At 32.0% G+C, this 17,542-nt stretch overlaps 1 long non-coding RNA gene across 1 annotated transcript; it reads right to left on the reverse strand.

The window, feature by feature from the left end:
• Positions 1-14,280: 14,280 nt before the first annotated feature.
• On the reverse strand, positions 14,281-16,426 carry LOC134236682 (uncharacterized). The gene is made up of 3 exons (XR_009985663.1): positions 15,882-16,426; positions 15,559-15,672; positions 14,281-14,483 (listed from the first exon to the last, which is right to left on the reverse strand). It is a non-coding gene; the product is annotated as an uncharacterized LOC134236682 (long non-coding RNA).
• Between the last annotated feature and the right edge of the window lie 1,116 nt (positions 16,427-17,542).

The following is a 17,542-nucleotide window of genomic DNA, read 5'->3' on the forward strand; positions in this document are numbered from 1 at the left end:
GTAAAGAAATTCTACACAAAACTGGTTTTCAGTACATAAAACGCCACACCTAAAGAAGTTTCTAGCTGCAGAGAGAGAATATGTTCGGGAGGAATTTGATATTCCGTAAACTGAAAGATAATGCACAAATCTTTTCTCGCATCCACCTTCAACAAAATTTATTATGAGAGTTAGAAAAAACACTTTTAAAAAGTACTCCATGAATATAAAATTACTGATTGGTTTCTGAATTTTAAACATATGTATTATCCGCATGGAAATTAATAAAAACATAATCTGTTTCGATGCGTATAAATGAAGGATGTACTTTATCGAAGTATTGATAAATTAAAGTTGACTTTATACAAAAGGCCGGTGGTCTTTAATGCATTTTCCGTAATGGAAAATGTTTGGATTGAAATATCTTATGATGTACTCAAACAATTCCTACTTTACCCCATTAATATTTTGGGAAAATCAATTAACCTCCGTATGCTTCCACGTCACTCCATTAAACTTCTGATGTTTTATTGGTCAGTATTTGCACTGCTACTAAATCTGTATTGTTTATAGACTTACGACTTTTCAGATTTATGCACAACCACTCCCCACGATTACGGATATCATTGACATATGCTTTTTCAATAAAAATGAAAATTTACTTACCTTGTATTTGGCCATTTGCAAAATTGTTTTGCTAAAAGAAAATCTTATTTTAAATACAAGTATTTTGAAATTGACAAAAAAGATGCTTAAATTCTGATAACCAGTATCTATAGAATATATTTCTGGAGACAAGGTCGTCCAACAATTAATTGGAACCATAGGTACTAATTGCCTCCCTGTTATTAAAAGATCTATTTTTTGTATTTATATGAAGCAGAATTTGTCCAAAATCTTATGCATAGAAAGAAGAAAAAACTTGTTGTAGCCTTCATCTCGACTCTTTCGACGAAGGTATTGTCAATTAACAATAATTTCCATTCTTGTGTCGATACGATATATCCTGGTGAGCTTGAATAAATGATACCACAGAGTCTGACACATCTGTTTCATACTTGGATATTTTACTAGAAAAAGATGTTAATTGTAACCTAACCGCTAACTTCTATGGTAAACGTGATAACTTTAACTTTTCTATCGTTAATTCCCCTGTACTTATGCAGCAATATACCTTTATCACCTGCATACAAAGTTTATATATCTCAATTGATTCGATACACAAGAGCATGCTCAACGTATAATCAATTTCTACAACGAGATAAATTATTGACAAACAACTTGATAAATTAAGAATATCAGCAGTCTCGTAGAATGTCATCATTTTTTAAGTTCAATGGTAGATAGAATGACCTTGTCAGAAAATAAAATTATCATTCAATTTGAGTCAAATGCTGATTGACGTTTTTCATACTAATTCAGAGTTGTGGAAAACTTTTTCAGATAGCCGGTCATTCGGACCGGCGAGAAAACAAACTAAGCCGGTCCGAAGTGATTTTTGTCGGTCCGAAATAGTAAGTCGCAAAATGGAAATAAAGTGCCCCGCCACAGCATGATACGCCCGTCAAATATTGTTCAATAATCATAAATTGGTTAGGATGCAAGAAAATCAGGTAGCCTTGATTAACAGATTGACACAGATTTCAATTATCTATTTTCCATTTCTTATTATACATCTCTAAGAGACTTACAGTGTAGGGATTGATTATAACAAATAATACTAGTGAGACATGACTTCAATTTGTCGCAAATATATAAAAATTGAAATATAATGTTTTTTTTCAATTAACACATGTATAATTAGTTTTAATCATATTGTACAATACTAATTTAGTTTTAATCATACACTAAAACATCAATTTGTTTTAATTAATAATTACACCAATTGAAAGATCTTTATCTGGACTAGCCATCAAGAACTCTTAATTAACACAACAACTATGAGGCCATTTCTTTCTGCCCAACTCCCAAGAGATAAATTAAGATAACTGCTGCACCAGATCTAGAGATGATCTTAGCTCCTGATAATAAACTCATTAATTTCTCTCTAATTTGACATGCAAATTTCTGCTATCAAAATTCTTCTTGACCAGTGCTTGATAATTAAGCCCATGGGACAAACTGAATTCCTCTCAAAGCATAAACATTCGTTACAGATAACTGTAAAGTATATAATGAAAAAATAAGTTTTTACTTAATTTAACGTTTTTTAACAAGGATACAACTATATTTTTACATTTTTTAGGATTATGAAATTTAGAATTTAAAAGACATAGTTTTTCAAAAAATTCATTTTAATTATAGGTCACAGTGACCTTGAAATAGGCCGTGACACACCTTCTTCTTTTGATGTATACTTTTGCCAAGTTTGAAAGCTGTAGGTCTAATAGTTTTCTAGTTATGAGCCGGACAGGATTTTTTCCATATTTTGCTATAGCATCTTTGTTGCGAATATATAAAAATTGAAATATAATTTTTTTTTTTTTTAAATGAACACATATATAATTAGTTTTAATCATATTATACAATACTAATTTAGTTTTAATCATACACTAAAACATCAATTTGTTTTAATTTCATTTTACACCTATTGAAAGATCTTTATCTGGACTAGCCATCATGAACTCTTAATTAGCACAAGCAACTATGAGGCCATTTCTTTTTGCCCAACTCCCAAGAGATAAATTAAGATAGCATCTGCACCAGATCTAGAGATGCTCTTAGCTCCTGATAATAAACTCATTAATTTCTCTCTAATTTGACATGCAAATTTCTGCTATCAAAATTCTTCTTGACCAGTGCTTGATAATTAAGCCCATGGGACAAACTGAATTCCTCTCAAAGCATAAACATTTGTTATAGATTGCTGTAAAGTATATAATGAAAAAATAAGTTTTTACATAATTTAACTTTTTTTAATAAGCATATAACTATATTTTTACATTTTTTAGGAAAATGAAATTTAGAATTTAAAAGACTTAGTTTTTTTTAAAAATTCAATATAATTATAGGTCACAGTGACCTTGAAATAGGCCGCGACACACCTTCTACTTTAGATGTATACTTTTGCCAAGTTTGAAAGCTCTAGGTCTAATAGTTTTCTAGTTATGAGCCGGACAGGATTTTTCCATATTTGGCTATAGCATCTTTATTAAAGGTCAGAGCGACCTACTTTTTGTGCGCGACACACCGTCTACCCAAGAAGTATAAGTTGACAAAGTTTGATTATCCTAGGCCTAATAGTATTCAAGTTATGAGCCGGACAGGAATGGACAGACGGACGGACGGACACGAAGCCTATAACATAATACGTCCCGTCTTAAGATGGGCGTATAAAAAGCATAACATTTATTCATTTTATAACACATCTATTTAATAAATCATGTTGTTAATAAAACAAAATTCAGTCTCGATTTCCAAGTACTCTTCCGTTTTCTTTTAATTTTGCATTTATAACAATACTAGATACAATAAAACAAAATTCAGTCTCCATTTCCAAGTACTCTTCCGTTTTCTTTTAATTTTGCAATTATAGCAATACTAGATACAATTATACCACCGCTTTTTGGCAGGTGACAATGCTAATTCAGCACAGTCAACGTAATTTTTTAAAACATTTATACATTTTGGAATAATATTATCCTAGAAAATGGGTCTAAAAAATTTTCATCGACAATCTGATAATCAAGATATCAACACGATCGGAGAAAAAACGAAAATTCGGGACAGTCGGAAATACTAGGTTAAATGCTTTCTCCACCTGTGCTTAAATTCTTTCTGTTGAAATTTTTCATATTTAGCTCGTCTTTATCTAAAGTTTTTCTTTAACATGTTTTCTACCTAACTCGGCCCCAGTTGTGAATTTAATAGGTCACGGGAACCATGCTAGTTTCGCTTTCATTTACAGCCTCAATCTCTTTTAAAGAAGAGGTATTACGCAATCGCATATAAGATACGATAATTAAGATGGGAAATGCACAAGACAAAAAAACTTTAACCGAAAAAAGGGGCTGGTCATTTGGACCGACATTGATAGCATTTTTACCGGTCATGCGAATTTTAAGTCGGTTTTGCTGGCATGACCGACAGTTTTCCACAACTCTGCTAATTGGTTAGACCATTTTTATACAATGAATTGACGACGGAATTTCTCGTTTTTATTCCTCCTTAGTACCTGATCCCACCTTTGTTGTTTTAGAGGTCCGTGTTTATTCTTGTCTTATTTTGTATTGTTTATGGACTTTTAAATCTTGAATTATGTTCTTAAACTTAATATGCTTCATTAAGACTTATGAGCCCGACTGCCGTTTCAAATCCACCTATTCCACATTAAATTAAGACGTTTTACATTTATGAACTTAAAATGAAAAGCAAAACATATTTTTTGAAAATCAAAATGCTGATTTCATTCACTCTCTAAACAAATCAATATGCATTAATAATTCTCTTTAATCTTACTACTGTAACGTTATAATTAAACCGCCTATATTATCAGAACAAAATGCTATTTTATATGATAGGAAAAAATACGCCTTTTTAAAAATTATTACAACTTCTGTCGTTTAGTAGCTATTAAAGTTTTTCTGTGACCTATCGTACATGTAGTCACCCTGGTCTTTTATTTCGAGTTCAAAGAGAATCAGTTTATATTATCTACTCCGGAATAAAAATGAATAATTCTTTATGTGAAATGGTGTCAAAATATCTGAAACTGGACTTAAAGTCTAGAGCAAAAACATTTTACATTGAAATGTTTTGAAAAGAAAAATTATACATATACCTTTAATAAATTTGAAAATAATTTGCTAATAAAGCAATATTTTCACTCAAATTAAGATGCAAACGCTTACTGACGAAAAGCTGCAAATTAATGCCAACACCACCTTTACATTATGTATTTGTATATATGAGCATAATGTTAAATTATTTATTTACCACTACTAAACGTATTTCTCGGGGAGGGAAATGCTGGTCAACACGACATTTTTTCCGTCATCTTTTTTTAAAATTTTCTTTTTTTATTATAAAGATACTGAGGATGCTCAGTTAAACTCAATATTTACCGAAATTTTACGGATATCAGAATTCACAAACTTGACTAAGAGCTCTGTAAATAATTATATTGAGAACTTTTAAAATGAATGGGTGTACATACACCAACGTAATAAATCGATATATTAGATGAAGGAATTTCCAGAAGTTAAATATATACTGATTTTTTTTTTAGATTTGATCATTTAAATATCAATAAGAGTGCATAGAGAACAACTAATGATATTACAATCCGAAAGTACAGGTAAGGGGATTTCCCATATTAGTTCCCCTTTCCGTGAAAAAAACAGGTATGTCTATTTTTTTATCATATTTTATCAAAATTTTAAATGTTAAATATTTGAATTTCCTTGAACCTTTTGAATCTTACATCTTTATCGCTGAGCAGTAGTTAATACAATTATTATGAATTTGCTTTGCCCAGTACTTGTTTCTAAACTATATTGTTATCCTAAACAAAACAAGTAATGCCCACATGATTTATTATGTTATAAAAGTTAAAAGCTTCTTATAAGCTATATATGTGTCTGAATCTTTCGTTGGGGAATTAAAGGTCAATTAAGAAGCAATTAATAGATGCCAACATTGCAATTTCTCATCTACCGATTTTAAGGTTCATTCTCGTGATAAATCTCTAGGGTCTGCTCCAGTTTTACAAACTATGGTACATGTAATAAGTAGAGAACAGTCAACGTAAATTACGATTTGAGAAAATGACCCGATTCAAATTTTTTTTAACCTTCAGGAAATTATTGTTTATGCAATCTGGAGAACAGATTTTGAAAATTCTGAATTAATATTGAAAATGTTTGGGGAAAAATTCCACCGACCCATACATTTGTACCTCATTTTAGATCAGTGAATATAGAGCGCTCAATCTCTGATTAGAAGTTCGTGTGCTCGAATCTCGGCAAAAACTGACCCAATTCGATACAAAGCTTAAGGTTGCAGGTGCTTGCTGGGCACTTTGAAGTGTCAGTTATAGATCTTTTGAATAAGACTGTAAGAACAGGGGCCTCTCGTAACGACAGGCGTTGTCACAATTAAAATTTCCTAATGTCCAATGGCCCTGAGTGCAGAGTAAAGGTCTAAATGTGAATTCTTTCACAGGTACAAGTATATAGTGATGTTTCTATATGTAGGAAACATTCGTGAACCTGGCGTACATGTAAAACAATATACAGTCACTTTTTAAAAAGATATATTTAACTACTTGTTTCCTAATCACCAGCAATCAATAGAAAATACGAAAATAATTAACCTTTCTCAAGACTTGTATTTATAACGCGAAAGTTATAGAAATGTTTAAACCAAACTGGCTAACCCTAGTAGTTGTTTAATTTTATCAGTACATTTGCTTTCCTATTTTTTCTCTAATTTTTTTAAAAACAATTCATCAGAGAAAACATTTCCATGTATTTATAATTTTTTTTCGGTTTTCATATTTATATATCTATATAAGACACTATAAAGCGTCCGAAAATCTTTTTGCAAGAATTGGATGCATTGTTTTGGTCTAGTTCATTTAATCCTCGAAATTTTTTGTAATTTTTGGGCATGAAAGGAAAAAAAGAATTTTATAACCTGAAGAGGTTGAAACCTATGTCAATTTGAAATTTTAACGGATTTTATACATATATATTATTTGTAACATTTTTCATGAAAAATAGACGTTTATCTCGCTACCGCTTTATATATGTATAAACAAAAAAAATCTGCACAATTATCAAGCCGATTGGTGCCTTATATTTTTTTTCGTTGAAAATGACCTCTATTTTTATTTTCTATTTTTCAGATCTCTGCTATTTTAAATTTTTTAAAACAATATCTTGAAATGGATCACATACCTCGTTTTTCGGAGGTGGTCTATGTTGGACTTTGTCATAAAATAGGGAGTCCTAAGGAGGTGAGGTTCAGGAGGGATCTGATGGACATTGAGGAGGTTGTGAATAAACCTTTGTACATCCTGAGGGGTTATGAAAGAATAAGGAGTGGAAGTACACGTGACGGATTCAGACTAAAAACATCAGATGAAGACTTTATGTTATGGAAAACGAACCACAAGGTTATCTGTGATCCATCACAAATCAGCCTCTATCGTATCCCACAACACACTGTGATTCTGATGGAGTGTGATAATCTAACACCGGGTTTTACCAGACTAAATCTGATTTCTCTCTCAAATGATAAAAATATCAGATCCTCCTGTGTTTTTTTATGGATGGCAAAGTTTATCTATCTAGTATATTATTCCGCGATACTTGTTGCCAAGGATTAAATAATACCCTCACTAGTCCTGCCAATTGTTTTCCACATGGACCTTGTTCTACGTTCATTAACTACGGGAAAGAAACAGACTTAGCTGTTTGTTTATGGTCAAATCACTGGCCAACAATAGTACTGCCATGGATACAAAGATGTCGACAACAAGGTTGGCCCTCAGAGAATGTTCTTTCAGAAATATTAAACGCAGGATTCCATGTTGTTCCTATCGGCAGCACACCTGACAATGGAAACGATTGGAGAATCTCATTCTCCAAGGCGGAACAAATACTTGTGTATGCAATGAATCACTGTCAGTTTTTGTGTTATGGTCTCTTAAAATTTTTTCTCAAAGAAGTCATTGATCAGCCAAAAAATTCATCAGTTTTATGTTCATATTTCATGAAAACTGTTGTATTTTGGTTACTTCAGTATGGAAATTTCTTGACTTGGTCACCCGATAACTTGCTATATTGTTTCTGGGAGTGCTTTAAATTATTAATACATTGGGTACGTATTGGAGGCTGTCCAAACTTTTTTATTCCACAGAACAACATGTTTAGAGTGAAAGTCACTGGGTCTGTACAAGCGTCATTGTACAGTCAGTTATATGATTTATATTGTAAGGGGATATCATGCCTTCTACTAAGTGAAACCTTAAGCCCTTACTTCTGTATTCCGATCTTATACAGATCAATATCTGGTGTCTGTACAGACGAGAGCACCAAATTAGATATCAGCTTGTTTAAAGAACTATACACGGATAATGAGTGTGGTCATTTTCGGGAATTCCGAGTTTACATGGAACATTTAAAGACTATAATTGTTGGAAATATGACAACATATCACATAGTTACATTACAACATATAACAGCAGTTATGTTACGGAACATGGCTTTCCTGATTCAAAGTAGTATTTATCCAAATAAATATCGCAATAAGATTCAATACAATTGTAAACAAGTATCAAATAGATTGATTAAATTGTCATGCACGTTTGGTTATGTCTCAGTCATTCTGTACCTCGCTATGTACTTGTACATTGATTGTAGATATGAACACTCACTGGATATTTTACAGAAAGCACAGGAGAGAATGTCACGACCATATATTATATATGGCTATAATGTCAATGTAGATATCTACAGACAGTGTATGGCTGGGATGTCTCTGGATAGGAGAATAAGAAGGGCCGTAACGAAGGAAATTGTGTTAAACAATGTGAACACCCACATTTATGAACTAGTGATGGAGCAATTCAGTAGTAGCAATAATGGCACGTATCTTTTATTGATTCCACCTCTAGTGATGTTACACATGTTGTTTATACTGAATCACCACAGACTGGGTGACAGAGTCAGGTCACAACAATCTCTACAGATCACACTTAGAATTGTACTTGATTGACACTGTAATTGTCAATTTTTCTTTTTGTTGTTTTCATCTATTTTCATAATTGTTACATTGATAATATATCCATGTCCCTAAATACGTTTACATTGAATGCGAGTGTTGTACACGTTATTTCATGCTTGCAGATTTTCATTACATATAACATTATAAAAATGTTATTGAAAGAACTCTTCATTTTTATTATTTAGTACGTGGCCTTTGAACTTGACTGGAAATGAAGTCTTTTATTTTCAAGATACGTACGTTGGTGGTTTGTAAACTTCATGAACGATGTCAATCTTAGAAAAGTTTGTTATGATACTCATTCGATATATAAATTAAGCGCAACTTAATATGTAAAAATATTTATTTTGTTAATGTTATAAGTTCCATTCCATTTATTTTTATTTTGTGCTTTATTTGATTATTTTATTTTATAAGCTACACCATGTTAAACTACTTATTTTATCGAAGATTAATATTTTTTGGCATTAAAATTTTTTTGCTTCCTTTTTTGACAAGATTCAATAAAAATAGAAAAATTATAAATGAAATGTTTGGCATGTAGGAGATAACAGTTAGTGCTGATTTAACAGTCGTAAAATCTGTTTTATCGGTGACTCATTCACAGACTTAACGAAATCAACAAAACAAAACAAAAGAGATGTTATTTCAGGCTCAAGCTTAATGCAATCATTCCATTTTATTCGATTATAATGTCATATTTTGCTGCGTTTTGATGCATGAAATACTTCAGATGTTTTATAATTTTACATTGTTCTATTATGAATTAAAATAAAAATCTATCTGTCGTTTAATTGTTTGATTAACTGCCTACAATATCAATGTATTCGCCAATCAAAATGTATTAACAATGCGGTTGCATAAAAACTATATTATGTGCATGTATCCATGCAGCTATCTGAAGCAGAATGTTACAATGGATCATATTTGTACATAACACCAGGTGTTATTGAACTCTGCGGTTATCATTTACATCAGTCTCCTGCTTATTTTTAGAGATCTGACTCTGATACAAGTTACCCCTGCTTTTCAGTATTTACTGAATAAATATTGTTTAAACCCCTACTTTTGTCTATTGATGATATCTAAAGAAACGGGTCATTTAAACGGTTATTTTATGTTTTGATCAACCGTATAAGAAATATCGAAATAACAAGCCTTTAACACGGGGATCATTTTGATCATTTAGTTACAAAGGTGGGCAATTTGACAATGACAATTTATTTTTAAAGTCGTCAATTTTGGTATACTCATTGCAATTGTTCATGTTATTAATACTGGTATCATCTGAAAATAAAATCGAAGTAAAGCTTGATTATTCTGAAGATTTGATACTATATTCATACAGCATTCATTTGAAATTTCAGTGCACATACATTAAGTAAAATTCTTGCATGGATTAATTAATGTCAACGACCAAGCATCGCAAACAATACTATCAATTTAATTTCTTATTAGTCTTGTTGCTTCTATATATGAGAAGAATTTCTTGCTGCTAAATACACTTAGAATTGAAAGTAGCCAATAAAGCTGGTTTATATACATTAAGTTCATTTAATCTATTTTTTAAATTCAAAACCTTTATGTAGAAATTAATCGGAAAAAACCCAAGTTCCTTATTTATTGTATAACCTCAATATCTCGATTACTTTGATATGTTAACATTTTGGGTCTCATTTAGTTTAATGGACATCATTATCATTAAATAATGGACATTTCATACTTTTAAATTGGATGTTGACAATGTTTCAATGCACATGATTATTTTTTTAAAATATAGTTTATAGGAATCCGTACCATTTCTCCCCAGTACCTGATCTATCTAGGTCATTTCCACCCAGGTCATTTCTCCCCTAGGCCATTTCTCTCCGCAACCTATAGCAAGGTCAATTTACTTCAACATAAATTTGTATAAAAATAAGTTGAATTTAAAAAAGATTTTATTAATTACTATCATTATTGAATTAACATTAACTTTTATATTTAATTATTATATTTCATTTCATTTCGTTCGTTAATTAAGTTATTCATTCACATATTATTTATTTATTTATTTATGACTTCACATCTTAATTGTTTATTTATTATTTCATTAATTGATTTCTTTAATTTATTCCTTTATTTGTTTTTTAATAAATTACTTTAAACTACCTTTTTGAAAGAACGGATATACATATATGATTTATTTATTTATTCATTTCATTCATCCTTTCTCCTTATGACATATGGTTAATCACTTTAAATGCAAAAATATAACTTTTGTATTTTACGGAAGCGTATTGCTGCCACTTGAAAAAATATTATAAGTCGTACGTACGAGATAATAAGTCGTACGTACGAGATACTAAGTCGTACGAACGAGAAACATTGTGGTACGTACGACATAATAAGTCGAACGTACGTCATAATAAGACGTACGAACGAGATAATATGTAGTACGTACGACATAATAAGTCGTACGTATGAGATCCTAAGTCGTACAAACGAGATAATATGTTGCACGAACGAGATTCTCAGAATGTAGCTGCAGAACTTCTTAAGAATGACTCTTTGATAATTCGTAAAATTGACGGTATATACGAGTGTTATTCGAAAACTTCGTAGACTTCTGTCATATCTTTTTAATTTCATGCCATGTGTTATCCAAATTTGGAAGAAATTTTTGAAAAGTAAAATCAATCCAAATGATTTGTATTACTTTTTTAAATACCGGTATCACGATTTATTTAAAACTGATCCAGATTTAAATATGCGCAATTCGGACAGCGGAGCAAGTCAAAATTTACAAAAGTTACAAATAACACACTACATATTGGCTTTCTGTTAAATGGAGCTAAAACGAAAAACAGAAATTCAATTTTAGAATTGTTACATCGATTCGCATTCCAAAGCAAAACTTAATATTTTGTTTTGATGAAAAGAAATCGACTTGAGAAGATAGGTAGTCCTCATTGAAAACGACAAAAATTAAGCCTTTTAGAACGTCAGGGAGCAGTAGATGCCGATGCAATTTTGTGTTTTACTCTGGAAAAACCCTGACTAAACTCTAAAAATGTTTGAGAAATAAAAAAAAAGTCACAAACGAGTTGTGCATGTGTGCACAAAAAGCAGTAGCAGTATTTGAGTGAAATAGTCTCAATCGGATGAGGACGTTCTGTGAAGAGACAGTTTTATTGTTAAAATCTGAGTAAAAACTTTTAAAAATTGGAACGTGAAAGAAAGACATGGGCACTTCAGAGTTGCTATTCTGTCAAAGAAGAGTAGGTACTAAAAGAAATTGAAACCTTAACAAACGAAATTATACAGAGAGACAATTTCTTAAAAACAAGAGGCCAATTGGGCACATTGCTTACCCGAGAAGCTTAGGCCATGCTCTTCTTAACCAGATTTTCCCTTGTAATACCTATTGTGGTCCGATCCAACCCCTAGCGGTCATGATTTGAACAATTTAGGATTTATACACAACCCCCAGTAACCTTCCATCTAAGTTTAAGTTTTTTTCTGTCCCAGTGGTTATTGAGAAGATTTTCCCATATATTTTAGCTCACCTTAACCGAAGGCTCAAGTGTGCTTTCCAGATCAAAATGTGTCCGTTGTCTGTCATCGTTGTCGTAATCGTTGTTGTCGTCGTTAAATTTCTATGTTTTCGACTTTTTCTCAAGAACGACTGGGCCAATTTTAACCAAGCTTGGCACAGAGTGTTCTTAGGTAAAGGGGATTCACGTGTGTTCAAATGAAGGGCCACACCCTTATTCAAGGGGAGATTATTTGGATTCTCAAGAATCACTGTGCCAGGAAATATGTTATTTATATGGAACCATCCTCAGGTAGTGTAGATTCAACTTCGTTTAAATCCTGACCCCCGGTGTTAGAATTGGCCCACTATGGTCGATCAAAGTTTTACATAGAAATATAAAGGAAAATTCTTTTTAAATCTTCACAAGAACCACTGTGCCAGGAAAGATGAAAATTATAGGGAAGCATTCTCATGTAGTGTAGATTCCGGGTTTTTTTCAAATCATGACCCCCGGGGGTAGGCTAGGGCCATAATGGCCGATAAAAGTTAAACATAGGATAATTCTTTAAAAATCCTCTTCTCAAGAACTATTGGGACAGGAGAGATGAAACTCATGTTGAATCATCCGCAGAATAGCAAACGCATGAATAATCATACTTAATATGGAATCATCTTCAGGTAATGTAGATTCAAGTTTGTTCAAATCATGAGCTCTAGGGGACGGCGGGGCCACACTGGCAGATCAGAATTTTACATAGAAATATATTGGGAAATTTTAAAAATTCTCCTCAAGAATAGCAAAGGCAAGAATGATTTTATTTATATGGAAGCATCCTCTCTTAGTGAAGATTCAGGTTTGTTGATATCATGACCCCTGGGTGTAGTGTGGGTCTTAAATGGGCGAAACATATTTTTCTTGTGGTACGAAGTTTAATTCCATTCGATATAACAGAAATCAATTTACTTCATTTTAAAATAAACAAGCCTTGTACCCACTGAGCATACTGAACGGTGAAGTAAACATAGGGTCAAGATTTTCAAAAAAAAAATACTATCCCTATGCATTTCAAACAGTATATTCCAAAGCCCAGACATTAATTCTTTTTCTAAAACCTGACTTTTATTAACCACTCGAACTGAAGGTTCAAGTGAGCTTTTCTCTCCAAATTTTGTCTGTCGTCCATCTGTCTGTCGGTCCGTCTGTAAACGTTTCACATTTTCAACTTATTCTCAAGAACCAACGTACCAATTATAACCAAACTAGGTACAAAGAATACTTGCGTAAAGGAATATATAAATTGTTAAAATGAAGTGCCAGGTCCCCTAAAAAGGGGAGTAAATCGAGAAAAGATATAAATAGGGTGGAGTCATTAAAAACTTTCTACTCAAGAACCACTGGGCCAAGAAAGTCGACACTTATGTGGAAGCATCCTAGGGTAGTGTAGATTCTAAATTGTTCAAATCGTGACCCCAGGGGTTGGGCGGTGCCACAATAGGTAATCAAAGTTTTACATAACAAGAGGTCCATCCCAGCAGGCATTTCAACGTTGATTCAACGTTGAATCAACGTTGCACTTCAACGTTGAATCAACGTTGAATTTTGGTTGCATATGAAAGTTGAGTCAACGTTGACTTATAACGCTGTTTCAACGTCAATTTTCAACGTTGAATAAACGTTGAAAATGGGTTGAATTTTTGGTTGATTTATGGTTGATTTTTGGTTGCAAATGAAAGTTGAGGCAACGTTGAAGCTTCAACGTTGTTTCAACGTCAAATATCAACATTGAACAAAAGTGAACATCGGTTGAAATTAGGTTGAGATTTGGTTGAAATTTTTCGGTTGTGCAAACGTTGATATTTGGTTGAAATCACGTTGAATTCATATAACATTTTGCTTTAAAAACAAATACATTTCAAATGCTAATAACAAAATGTATTCAAGTTGCGTAATATTTAGATAAGTTGTAATCCAGTATTATGATTGTGAGAGAATTTATTTTACATGTATTTTTAATGCAAACACAAACATGACAAATTCAAATTCAATCACTGAATCTCAAAAATTACTGCTTGACAAAATTTATATTCCTAGTGAAAAGTGGGTCACAGTAATCACATCCAGGTCCTTCAAAGTACGCGTCTGCCTTACAATACTAAGTTCCACAAAGTGGCGGATCCATTGATTTTAATCACGCATATAGTTAAGTCCCACGAATGAAAGAAATGAACAGGAGAATCCACCTTCTAAAGTAAAAGCCTATTGATAAAAGAAATAAAGATGTTAAAGCTACATGTATTTGTTCGATAAAATGTACGTAACACGTTATTTCAAACGATAAAAATAAATACTGTATAGGGGGAAAATAACTCGCGCTGTTAATATTCGCTATATTCACGGTGTTAACAAATCCGTGAATTCAAGAAACAGTGAATAAATTTTCAATAATCTATATGTTTTATTTGGAAATTTGAGAATAGACTACGATAGATTTATATAGGTGTACGTGCAGTCCATGGTCATTTCAGTAATTGCGAGTAGTACTGTCATTCAATTAATTTTAATTATCACGCTTTACTTTAATTCAAATCGGCAGATAATAATTTGTGTTTGTTCAAAAGCTGTTTTAATAGCCAATTAACCGTGCGTAACTAATGTTACCACGTGTATTTGTTACCTGCATTCTCATGCATATTAGTTCATGTAGTTTTTATCGACATTTTTGGTTTTAAAAAATCATTCAAATATCGAACTTACTGACGGAGGAAGTGTGGAAGAATATTATTTCGTAGAACTACATAAAAAGTTTTATTTCCGTCCAGTGTTTTTTCGCCGCGTTGGAAGATCTCGGGTGCACATGCACTCATCGTAATAGCATATAGGAAAGTCATTTAACGTTTAGGGACTGTCAATAACTGCACTTGTGTTAATTAATCATTTATGAAATCTAAATATTTTATAATAACTTACCCTGTTGTTCGTGAAATAAAGACATAACGCTGATTAATGTCGTTCACATGTAGCTATGGTATGGATTAAATGCAGACAAGGGAAGTAACTTTTATTACATACCAAATTCCGCGAATTCAAGAAACCGCGATCGTGTCAGATGAGAGAAAAACGTGAAAATTACAACCCGTGAAATTAATCCCCTATACAGTATACATGAATGATTAAAAAAAAAATCAGAGAAAGGAATATATTCCGGTACTTGGATTTAATTAACATGATTAAAAGAATTACAGTTGACTTCATGTTAAAATTCGTATGAGTATGCTTATAAATAATTACTAAAGAAAAATATTATAGACATACATATACATAGTGTACTTACAAAATGTTGCATTCCTTTGTATAATTTTCACGGGCGAAGAATCTGATCGATGCAATCAAGGCTGACTGTACAATCAATTCCCTGCACCACTGGTTGATTTAACCTTACGACGAACTACAATTAGTTAAATTGTATAATATATGAGAATACTAGCTTATATTTCATAACCAAATGAATATCAACAAAACACATAATACAAGAACCAAGGTTGTGCATTTCACGCAGATTTCAAATATACATGTACTTATAAAACAAGAGTTAAATGATGAACAGATACTAAAAAACTTAATTTCTTAAATTCATGAAAAGGAAATAATACTTACTGAGCAGAAGTTGATATTCCAGCCTTAATCCTTGTGTATATAGCTTGAAAACACATTAAATATGAACAGCAAGGAGACGCGCACTTCTTGTCCATCAGTTGAATTCAAATTTTGACCTAGATAAGCTGCAAACAGCAATACTCTGCCCAGCAAGAAAATTGCATAACAAGGTTATCCTGACACTGAAACTGACCAAGTAAGCGAGAGGCACTCCTTATCTGATATCTCGAAGGTTTTTGGGGAGTGGATCTTAAGTAATGCAACTTGACCGGGGTTAATTGTCAGTGTGAAAATTCTTATGAGTTTATTTGAATTTTTTTTATATTTTGTGAAAAGAAAGATTATAGAATTAATACACACAACAAAAGCACAATCTAATAAAATAAGACTTCTTAGATTCGCTCTGTATACGTATAATCTGCGCGAGAGTATACGGCACGGATCCATATGAGTCTAATTTTAAGAACATTAATTCGGAATAATTATTTTTATTAATTCTATAGTAACATGGAATTACCATGAGATGTTGGATAAAGATGTTATTTTTTATTAAAAGCTTATATTTAACATATCTTATAAATATGTCCAAAAAAATAGCATTCACAATTTATTTAAAAAAAATAACCTTTTTTGAAACATAATTATAATAAAGTCTTAAATGTAGATGCCATGCTTCATATACATGTAAACTCATATTCAAAATTTTATAATGGTACTAGCTATTGGCACAACTCTTTTGAGTGAACAAATTTATAATGTATGCGTTTCATTTATTAAGTATAATTATTATGTATATAATATTTTCTAACAATGCAAACAGCTGTGTGTATATTGCGAAAAATCGCATGGATTAGAAGTTAAAGACACTTTTATATTTTGAACTTAAAAACTAAAGTGCTCAATACTCGTTATACCCGTTGTATCTACGTTAATTTTTCCTAACTTTCCTGAAGTTGAAAATACGTTGCATCTTCCACGTTGTTTCAACGTTGAAACCAAGAGACATGCTTGCAGTCAACTTTGCATTTTTAAACCTTGTTTTAACTCTACATAATCAGAAAATACTCAACGTTGAAAACATGTTGAATCTTCAACGTTGTTTCAACGTTGAATATCGACGAGCATTCAACGTTGAAAATATGTGTTGCAGCTTCAACGTTGAATATCGACGAGCATTCAACGTTGAAAATATGTGTTGCAGCTTCAACGTTGTTTCTACATTGAAATATCAAAGAACATCAAACGTTGAGAATATGTTGCAGCTGCAACGTTGTTTCAACGTTGAAATATCGATAAACATTCAACGTTTAAAATATGTTGCAGCCTCAACGTTGTTTCAACGTTGAAATATCGACGAACATTCAACGTTGAAAATATGTTGCAGCTTCAACGTTGTTTCAACGTTGAAAAAAGGTTGAGGATTCAACGTTGAAACCTCAACGTTGAAACAACGTTGAAATATATTTGATCAACGTTGCAACCTATATTCCACCTCCTTTCAACGTTGAAACAACGTTGCGTGCCTGCTGGGATGGGCCATATCGCTCACCTCAACAAAGTGGCTAGTAAAAAAGCAAATTTTAATAAGTTTATTATTGAAAACGTAAAACCAATTAGTGGTTTCAACCAATCCTTAAAAGGGAGAGGGTATGATTTAAACA

The sequence above is a fragment of the Saccostrea cucullata genome, unplaced genomic scaffold (assembly GCF_032062105.1).
Source record: "Saccostrea cucullata isolate Sc308-1 unplaced genomic scaffold, CSIRO_AGI_Scuc_v1 ctg4415, whole genome shotgun sequence".
In the NCBI taxonomy this organism is placed as follows: domain Eukaryota; kingdom Metazoa; phylum Mollusca; class Bivalvia; order Ostreida; family Ostreidae; genus Saccostrea; species Saccostrea cuccullata.